This window comes from Girardinichthys multiradiatus, chromosome 21 (assembly GCF_021462225.1).
Source record: "Girardinichthys multiradiatus isolate DD_20200921_A chromosome 21, DD_fGirMul_XY1, whole genome shotgun sequence".
In the NCBI taxonomy this organism is placed as follows: Eukaryota; Metazoa; Chordata; class Actinopteri; order Cyprinodontiformes; family Goodeidae; genus Girardinichthys; species Girardinichthys multiradiatus.
In genome coordinates, this window is record NC_061813.1 from 33,708,325 (window position 1) to 33,718,699 (window position 10,375).

Below are 10,375 nucleotides of genomic sequence, written 5' to 3' on the forward strand. Positions count from 1 at the left end.
TACAGGTGTTTGTCAGAACTCTGGCAACAGAATTTTGGAAGAGAAGCAGCTGACAGATTGATTTTATACAGAGACCCGTATAGACACAATTACAACAATAAATCCACCAGTTTTTCTGCATCCTGACTGGAAACCCTTTATCCTAGTGAAATTGTAATAGGGTAATTTAGTAACAGACTTTATTTGGATTATAAAATTTTCATCTAGGTCCAAAAAGCAGCTAGAGTCCATGCTTGCTCTGAGGTTTCAGTCTTAATGAGTCTACTTGCGTCTTAATCTAGCATTTTTGAGCCCATAAACAATTATTTCTGCTATTTCTGCAATGATTTAGAACACCAGGAAAGACTGGTAATTCAGTGACACAAATATGAAGTTTTATGTCATCAGCAGAAGCATATAAGAAATGTTGTAGTTCCTTATAATAAAAGCAAAGGGAAGCACATTGGTGATGAATAAAAAGTGGCATGAGAACAAAGCCTTGAGGAACCCACCTTTGATTTGCTGAGATTCATAACTGCCAAATGAAACAAAGTAGTACAATCTATCAACGAGGATGTTTTGATCAACTGTCTCTAACACTTGCACTAAGATTCAGGAAAACAGTGTTTGATGTACTGCTGTTAAATCCTGGTGTTAAATAGTTTTTCTAATGAAAAGAGAGTAAATGTGTTGCCTTTTCAATGATTGTTGTCAATAATGCCAGGTTAGATGCTGGCTTGTCACTGAGGCCTCGAATTTATGCTTCTTTAGCAGAGGTTTGATCACTGCGGTTTTCAGAATGACCTGAGACCTTTCTCATCACTGTTTAAGATTAAAATTATTCTTCATCAAGAATCAATGTTAGATATGATTACTAGTGTAATTGACTTCCTATGTGCATAACTCAATCACACTTTGCTACTGTTGGATACAGATTTTTAAAACTCCATTCATATCAATACTGGCAGCACATAATATATCTCTGCAAGAATGTTTGTCATGGTGACTCTAGTATGCCATCAAAGCGATATTTAAATAAGAAACTGACTGTGATCCTGTTTGAACAGCAAATGAAAGGAATGACGATGTTCATCACAGTAAGCATTAATCCGTTTAACTGTCAAATCCTTTGAATGGTTAGGATTCTCTGTTAGTCCTCCGCCAAATTAATAAGCAGCTTAAATTATGTCAGATGAATCTAACAAAAGTTAAATTACGTTTTAAAATGCTGAGTCAGCAAAAAGTTAGACTAAGTCAATATTGAAAACTACTGATGCACAATGATAACTGCCTAAAGTTTGTCATATAGCTAAAATCATTAGATTAATCATTAGATTAAAATACCCCACATTCTTTAAAGCAATGGCTCATGGAAGTTTTAAACTCTGACTTTTCTAACTTCCACTAGCAGCTAGCTGTGCTGCACCACTAATGCTAGCTTGCCTATAAACAGAAAAAAAGATTCATTTTTATCAAGTTATTTTGTCACTTGCTTTTAAGTGCAACAACTAACAAAATTTATGAACTTTGTAAAAAAAAAAAAAAAGAAGGTAATTATTTGCTACTGTTAGCACAACAATTCTTTTAAAGGGGACATGTCATGCAAAATCCACTTTTTCAACCCTCAAATGAATTTTTTGTGTACATGGAGTCTGTAGGAGGGCAGAAAGGTTGAAAGGTTTAGTCTTTCCAGATGCTGTGTAGATATCTTTATTTTCTGTTTGGGTCATATTTTTCAATCCATTCAGTTTTCTCTTTTCATTATTACATCTTTGAACTGTTACGTCACAGTAGTTACTGCAGAACAGCTAAACAAGGTCATGGGGTTCCGGCTGATTTGCCATTTTTATTCCTCGCTGTGATTTTGTAGTCCAAGCTCAAAAACAACACAGCTGCAAGTGATGCAAGTCTAAATGTTTGGTTGTTGGCTGTATTAACCCAAACAACTCATTACACCGTCCCCCAGCATCAGAGCCTCTTCGAAGTGCCTTGCCTTCAAGGACGAGTATCAGCAACCTCCGCCAGTATTAAAAAAGATTTGACAAAAGACAAAACAAACATTACTTTAGACATGAATTTATTGTGTTATGATATCCTGGCCATTGTTTTGATAGCAGTAGCATCGTGCCCTCTACTTACGTTAGTTCTGTGTGTTGCTTTTATCTCCTTAAGGAGATAACTGTACTGTGTGTTTTGAATATTATTTTTACATAAACAGTTTTGCATGTTTTTGCCATTTTTGTCTTGTGTCTGCATTGCTAGATAATTGTGTCTCTGTTATCAAACTACAAAAATGGCCGAATGGAATAAAGTTGTTCGCTTTTCGACCTGGAGGCATTTAAAGAGACAGCACCAAAACGAGTTGCTCTCAGGCCACCTCAGAACAAGGAGTTGAGACCAACGCATTGCAGTTCCACGTTACATAAACCACAACTAAATGATTTAAGGGTGAAAAGGAAGGATTTAAAAGCATGACACGTTACCTTTAAGTTAAATTGTTCAGAATTTCATCACTGAGTTTCTATACCCTAAATAATACACTGAGGGATGTGGATAAATAAAGGAAGTAAATCCTGGCACCTTCTGATTTAAGCTGATAACTCTTAGCTGACTTGGCCTTTAAAAACATATAATTAAACATTTGTTTAAATTCATTTGACATAATTCAAGCTGCTTAAATCAATTTTAATTTGGTAGAGGACTAATAGAGAGTCCTAAATACTCAATGGATTTGACAGTTAAACCGATTAAAGCTTACTTTGATAAACATCCTCATTCCTTTCATTTGCTGTTAAAGCAGGATCAGAGTCAGTTTCTTATTTATTACAGTGCTTATTCAATGCAAATCCATTCGAAAGAATAAATTAACTAAATTAGGAAGCCGCAAGTGAATTCAGGAAAAATTACATTTGGTCTGAAGAACTATTAAAAATACCAGAAATAGGAAGAGACAAGTTGCCTTCCATCATCTTGGTGCACTGAGGGGGAAATGCCAAGTTGAGATAAAGGCAAATCTGACAATCAATAACATCAAAGATAATTTCAAAAGTTCTTTAAGATTTTGTAAGCAGAACTGAGGTGCATCAAACACTACAAGAAATTAAGTAAAAATAGTCTATGTCCAGAATACTGAGGAACAAGGCTAGAAAATTGGGATGAAGGCAGCTTCTATTTTATATGGGACATTTAACTAATGCTAAACATAACAGTTAACCTTTAAAGTCTACTGTACGTTTGTTTTTACCGATTCATTTTGCTAACGAAAATATAGCTACAATGACCAAGTATCTTTACCAGTAAAACACAACTATTTGTATTCAGTTTCTTATATTCTGACTTCATCAGGTGGGAACAGTAAGATTTTTAGAACAACTGCTGCTCACAAACACTGCTGGTGAATTAATTAGTTTGGTGAAATAATAAAACTGCCAGCACATCAATGCAGGATGTGGGGGCTTCCAGGTGCAGCAAATCAATTCAACATTAACTTTACATTTAAATAAATAAAGCAACAACAAATAACACCATACGTTTCATTAAAAAAATACTAATATTGCTTTCAGAGTACTGATAAAAAGAGATGATAATCCATCAGAAGCTTTGCATTTTTTGGTTTTACATACGTTAGTGCTAGCTAGCAGCCTTACAAAGTAAGGAAAGCAGCAGTTAGATTTAGTAATTGTTAGAAACATTATCATTGACAACAAATTAAAGGATGAAAAAGAACACAAGATATCATTAATTGGGTGGTGGACCAATATATAGACAAGGGCGATGGAGCCACAAAGTGAGTTAAGTTGTCCTTAATAAGATTTACAGGCTGATGCAGGACTAGGAACACAGGTAGGATTACAGATATGGAGAAGATGAAAAAATCAGGAGGAACCAGTGGTGAGCAATGAAAACCAGAGGGTATAAATATAGAGGGAGGGGGGAGAATGGACCAATGAACAAGGGGGGCTAATCAGGAGAAATATGGAGCAGCTGATGACAGGGAGTACGCAGACAACTGAAGGAGTGAGGTTAATTAACATGGAAGAGCAGGGACCTGGAGGGAATCTAACAGAACTCTAAATGTACAGGAATACAAGAAATATGTAAACAATGGGAGTAACTAAAGAACAGAAACAGGGTGGAAACAGATCTAGGCGTCAGAGTGTGACATTTTTGGACTTTGTTTGTGGCTTTGTTATTCAACTTTTGCTTAGATATTTCTATCTTGGTTTTTGCATCATGTCTTCTAGTTCCTTTGCTCCCACTACCGCCTCCTAGTGTTTTCCCTCTTAGGTTTCTTTATGTTGGTTTTCTTATGGCCTAGTATGGTTTATTAGGCCCGAGCAGGAAAACTGCAAGGGCCTATTGTAATCGCTTGAATTCTTATTCTTTGTTTTTTCCGCTGCCTCTTTGCGGGGCAATATGGGGACTTTGCCATGCCCCAAAACTCACCAAACTTCACCCAAAATTGTCCCCCGCGTGAAATTCTTGATCCTTAATGTCGTCGTCGGTGGGCGTGGCCAAACCACTTAGCCACGCCCCCAAACGTGAGATAGGCCGAACCGTAAGTCGTACAGATCTGAAATTCGGCACAATGCTAGAACTCCTAAAACCAAGAAAAAAAGTATCTTGGGGGTTTTGGATTAAAGGCCGATTTTTGCCCGTTTTTCACTTTTACTCACCTCGAACTTTAACGAACTCCTCCTAGGGATTTTTAGCTATCGGGTTCATATTTGGTCAACATACAGTTAATGAACTCCTCCTAGGGATTTTTAGCTATCGGATTCATATTTGGTCAACATGCAGTTAAGGCATGGGGGATTAAAAGTTATCAAAATCCTGAGTTTTTGGCCATGTTTAGGGGGCGTGGCCGTGGCACGAAGTTGGCGTTCGCGCCGAAAGTGAAAAATTGCAATAACTTTCCCAAAAAATATACAAATCACACCAAAGTTGGCATGAAGGAGGACCTTCGTGTTCCTGACGATCCTATGGGGTCAAATGCTGACATCATCAAAGCCACGCCCCCTCAGAACAGGAAGTCCCTTTTTCCACTTCGAAAGGTGCCTCTCTGACCCTCTTGACCCAATCAACTTGAAAGTGTGTCAGAAGACAGATAACTAGTGGGTCTAACTTCGTTTGAGGCACAGTGACTTTTCATAAAAGAGCGTGGCTGTGGCGGCGCGCCGAAGTCAGACGTCACGCCATGGCCATACGTTTGACTCTAATTTCCACATAGATCATCTGATCTGCACCAAATTCAATGTGATTGAACCTACTCCAGTCCCCAACAGAGATCTGATGACATATATGGTGGGCGTGGTCTAATTCGTCCACAGCGCCCCCTAGAAAACTTTAAAAAATCAGCCCCAAGCCATGCTTTGACCGAGGATTGTGAAATTTGGTACACATATGTACCTTCTCAGGACCTACGTAAAAGTTTATTGGAGCATTGGTCCAAACCCCACAGGAAGTCGGCCATTTTGGATTGAAGTTGCCATTTTGACCCTGTTTTGGCCGTTTCTAACTCGCATATCTGAGCGAACTCCTCCTACAGCTTTTGACTTAGAGACTTGAAAATCACTCAGTATACTCTTAAGGGATTGGGGATCAAAAGTTATCAAAACCTTTTTGATACATGAAAGCGTGTGGGCGTGGTCACGCCTCAAAATATGACTTCTCGCCATAAAACACTAAATTTATATAGCTCCTACAAGGAAAGTCACAGACAAATGAAACCTTCTGGGATTGATCTACCTCTAGGCCTGAACAATATTCACTCATCACATTCTGACATCATCGAAGCCCCGCCCCCTGAGAACAGGAAGTAGCAAGTTTTCCTTTACAGAGTCAATGTTTGATGTTCTTCACCTAATCAATGTGAAAATGTCCCAAGTAACAGATAACATGATGCTCTTAGACAGTCGACAGTACTTACTGCTTTAGCTGGAGGGTGTGAATATGATGGCGTGGCAAATTCTGATGTCACGCCACGGCCATACGTTTGGCTCTAAATTACACATGCATGGTCCGATTCACTCCAAACTGAATATGCTTGATCTTTGTCATCCCCCAAACAGTTCTATTGGATTACATTTAAATTTGGATCAATAGCGCCCCCTAGGACACTTCAAGGGCTATATCTCCCTCATACATCATCGGATCCACTTGAAATGTAGTATACATGATCATGAGTTAATGATGCACATTTTGACACAGTCAATTGATGATGTTCTTTTAGCCCCACCCACAAACAAACAAGCGACTGCAGCGTCCTTCTGGAAGGTCCGATTTACTGGACATTTTGAATGCTTTTTGCCAGACCGAAACTCTGCATGACCGAAGATCATATGACATGTTGCTCACAGTACCACTTAGTGACGACGTGTTGAAGTGAAGCAGTGTCATCGTCGGTGGCGTGTATGAGGCGATGCCAGGCTCCTGCGGTCGCTCAACAACCCGAGTTGCGCTGAGGGGTGCGAGGGCCTTCAAAGCTGCTTGCAGGTTTCTAGTTAATAGTATTATTGTTATGGTAATTATTATAGTTCATTGTCTTCCTTGTATTCTCTAGTTTAATCTCTCTTTTAGTATCTGTGTTTCTTCATGTTTTGGTAAATTGTTCCTTTGCACTCTTCTTGTTTACTAGTTTCAGTTCTAGTCTATTCAAGTCAGTATGGTTAGGTTTGTTTACTTTTGTATTCAGGTTTTCTTTATGGGTTCTTTGTTTGTTCTTAGGTTGTTATTGTAGTTCCTATGTTCCCTCTAGTTTCTCTGTTTACTTTAGTTCATGGTTATTCTAGTTTTCTTCTGCTTCATCGGATTAATTATCTTGCTTATATTTTTGCTTATTCTGTGTTTTCTGGTTATTCTTTATTAGTCATTTTTCCCATGCTTAGTCTTTGTATTCTTTGTCACCTGTTCCTCTGCCTCCCTGCCTCATTGTCACACCTGTTCCTTGTTCCTTTGATTACCTGCCCTTTGTTCTCACGCAGTATATTAGTTGGTTTGGTGTCATTGTTTGTTGCTGGTTCCTTGGGTTATCTATGGATTAATGTAGGGTTAGTCCCGAGTTCGTCATGGGTTTACATGGATTGGGTTTGTCATCCCCATTCCTTTATGTCTATGCTTTGTTTATGCCACGCTTTGGAAGACTATGCTTCGACTATGCTACGTTTTGCCTATGCTATGCCTTGCCATGAGTACCTGCAGGTTTGTGCAGGTTTTTGATCTCGTCTTTGTTTCATCCCTGCAGTGTTTTTGTTACATTTTTGGACTTTGTGAATAAACAAGGACGTCATTAAGATGCGCTTCCCAAGCTCTTGTCTGCATTTTGGTCCGACCCAAAACCCCACCCTGACACTAGGACATTCAAACCAAAACGCCAAACACAGGAATCCAAGAAAATAATTTTTACACAAGAATGATTTATGAATCTAAACTAACATGAATAACAGCAACTAAACAGGAAAGTTGCAGATAAATAGGCAAGAAACGTTAAACACAAACATCTAAAACAGGAGGATAATGACACAAGAATGAACTAAGAAGTATACACAGGAATTAATTAAAATGGCAACACTAAGAGAATATAAACAAGAGGGAAATGAATATAAGGAAGACATGAAAGAAACTCAAACTCTTAAGGAGCATAACATTTAGTTTATTTTACTTTAGTTTAGTTTATCTTGGCTTAATTTAGAACCGCATAGCTTATCTTGTCTTGTCTCATCTAAGTATAATTTATTTTCTCTACTTGATGCAAAAAAAGTTTTTCTGTTGATTACAGCAACACCAATTCATACAGTAATGTGTAGTATGTTTCAAATTACCATGATATTCAGCTGTTAAATATATTTAGTCTCTTTTTGCTACAAAGCAAAAATATCTGGCTTTACAGAAGAGGTGATTCCATATTGTTTGCCCAGGGTTCTTCTTTAATTTATTTGAGTTCCAAATAAACCGTCCAAAATTTCATATATTTGTCTTAATCGTGTTTCAAATACTGAGGCTTACAGAGACTGAATCCCTTCAGAGCAAACTTACAACATGGAGACCAGGGATCAGCCTTAGTGCATATTTTCCCTCTATATTATGAGGAAATAAATTATGCATATCAGAGCAACACAGAACAGTCCTGGAGGCTTTTGTCTGCATGGTCTGCTCGGTGTTCACACTCTGGCAAATGAGTCATTAACTTAGCGTTTCTAGCTGTCGCTCCAGCGTTTGCTCGGTTTTTCACCGTACAGAGAACAGAATGTGGGGAAAAAAGCATCAAATTTCAACACAATGATCAGACTTTAATGTAAATTGGGTTATAAGATGGGTTCAACTAATAAAACAGGAGACTGAAGACAAATTAAACAGCAAACCTGGGGTTAGTCTTTTAATCTTTTCTAAGCAAAAAGAGGAGTTTGTAATGCAAGTTTTCAGTGTTTAATTTTAGATGACACTATGACTTTTTCCAAGAGAAAGAAAGTCCTCAACTATTGAAAACGAGGCATTGGCTAATACATTGAGATATTATCTCATCGGAAAGGAGTTTGTACTTGAGATCATCATGCTTTAGCATGGATCCAGAATATGAAAGACACTAACATAATAACAGGATGGACTTATCTCTCCTGCCATTTTGTTTTCACGTCCAGTATAGACCGGGACACAAGGATGTCATAGCTGACTTCCCTTCCCATGACTCAGAGGAGAAACTGTCTTAAGGGGAGGGGAGTGTGACAAAGTGGGTGAGAACACCATTTGGCCAGAGAGTTTAGGATATTATTTTCACAACATTCTTGTTTGTTTTAAATTAGCCATGCCTCATCTTGTAGTCTGAAAACAATTACTATCCCAGGTCTGTTTATGTTTTGCATCTTTACAGATTTCTATGACATCTTGGTTTAAGGCTGCACGGTGGCACAGTTGGTAGCACTGTTGCCTTGCAGCAAGAAGGTCCCGGGTTCTGGGGTCTTTCTGCATGGAATTTGCATGTTCTCCCTGTGCATGCGTGGTTTCTCACCGGTTACTCTGGCTTCCTCCCACAGTCCAAAAACATGACTGTTAGGTTAATTGGTTTCTCTAAATTGCCCTTGAATGAGTGTGTGCTTGGTTGTTTGTCCTGTATGGCTCTGTGTTGCCCTGCGATGGACTGGCGACCTGTCCAGGGTGTACCCCCCTTCCCACCCATAGACTGCTGGAAATAGGCACCAGCCCCCCCTGTGACCCACATCTTCTATAGAAGATATACCACGGTATATCTTCTATAGAAGACATAGAAGATGAATGAATAATCTTAAACTAATTCTAACACGTTTTGTTAAGTCCACCTTGGATTTATTTAGAGCAGTTAATTTGTGCATTTTATTTGTGGTTATGAACTTACCTGACTTAGATGTGTTCCAGGAGCAAATGGAGAAAATGCTGCCTCACTTCCTGTAATTATAGCTTCCTGTAGAAAGCTGATTTCACAGGAAGGGACCAAGTGAAGAGGGGGAAGAGAAGTTGTTGAATTTAGCTAAAGTTAAAGTTAGGCTTTTTGTTTGCCTTAGCTTTGGATATCTTATTGTTCTGTGATGTAATGGCTAAACTAAAAAGTTCTCACTAGCATAAAGTAGCATCAATAAGTAAATGATTGTGATGTTTAGTTATACCTGGTATTATATTCTGTTAGGGACCATTTTGTTTGACTTCCCTGAGACTATTTAAGCAGAAGAATTTAGCTGTTCAGGAGGAGAGGACCAGGCCAGTGTAGCTGAGTGCATTTGACATTAATTTTGGTTGACTTAAGTTCAGTTCAGTTCATTCGTGCAATGTTAAATTTTGAGTCAACAAGTCTTTTTGATTTTTGTAAATATTTCTTTGGTCACAATATTTTGTCAATTAACCTCCTGCTACACTGGACAACATCTGCAACCCCCAACGTGATTTTAAAGCAAGTTAAACCTTAGCCTAAGAATCTCCGTAATAGAAATACCCGGTCCTATATGCAGAAAAGTTATTGCAGACATTTATTACTTATAGGCCAGCCGACTTATATCACAATTTCCCAAAAGTTCAGTAAAAATCCATTTAGCTGAGAGAGTTCCTTTGAAAATAATAGGAAGAATCTTCCTTTAAATGTATCTTCGTACAGGCCAAACTTTCTCTTTTCTTGTCTGAAAGTTCATTAGTAGCCAGAAATTTCAGTTATGAGGCTCATCTCCAACCTGCTGCCAGTTTTCAGGCAGTTTCTCTGTTTTAAAGACAAACCTTAAAACCTTCCTGCTTGTTATCATAGGGCTGCTTGAAACCAGGCATGGCTTTAGTTATGCTGCAATAGCACTAAACTGCTGGAGGACTGGATGCTGGTCCATGAACTTTTGCATTCATTCTTTATTCTATTTTTGGAAGTGAAATCAAACTCTGGAAAGGA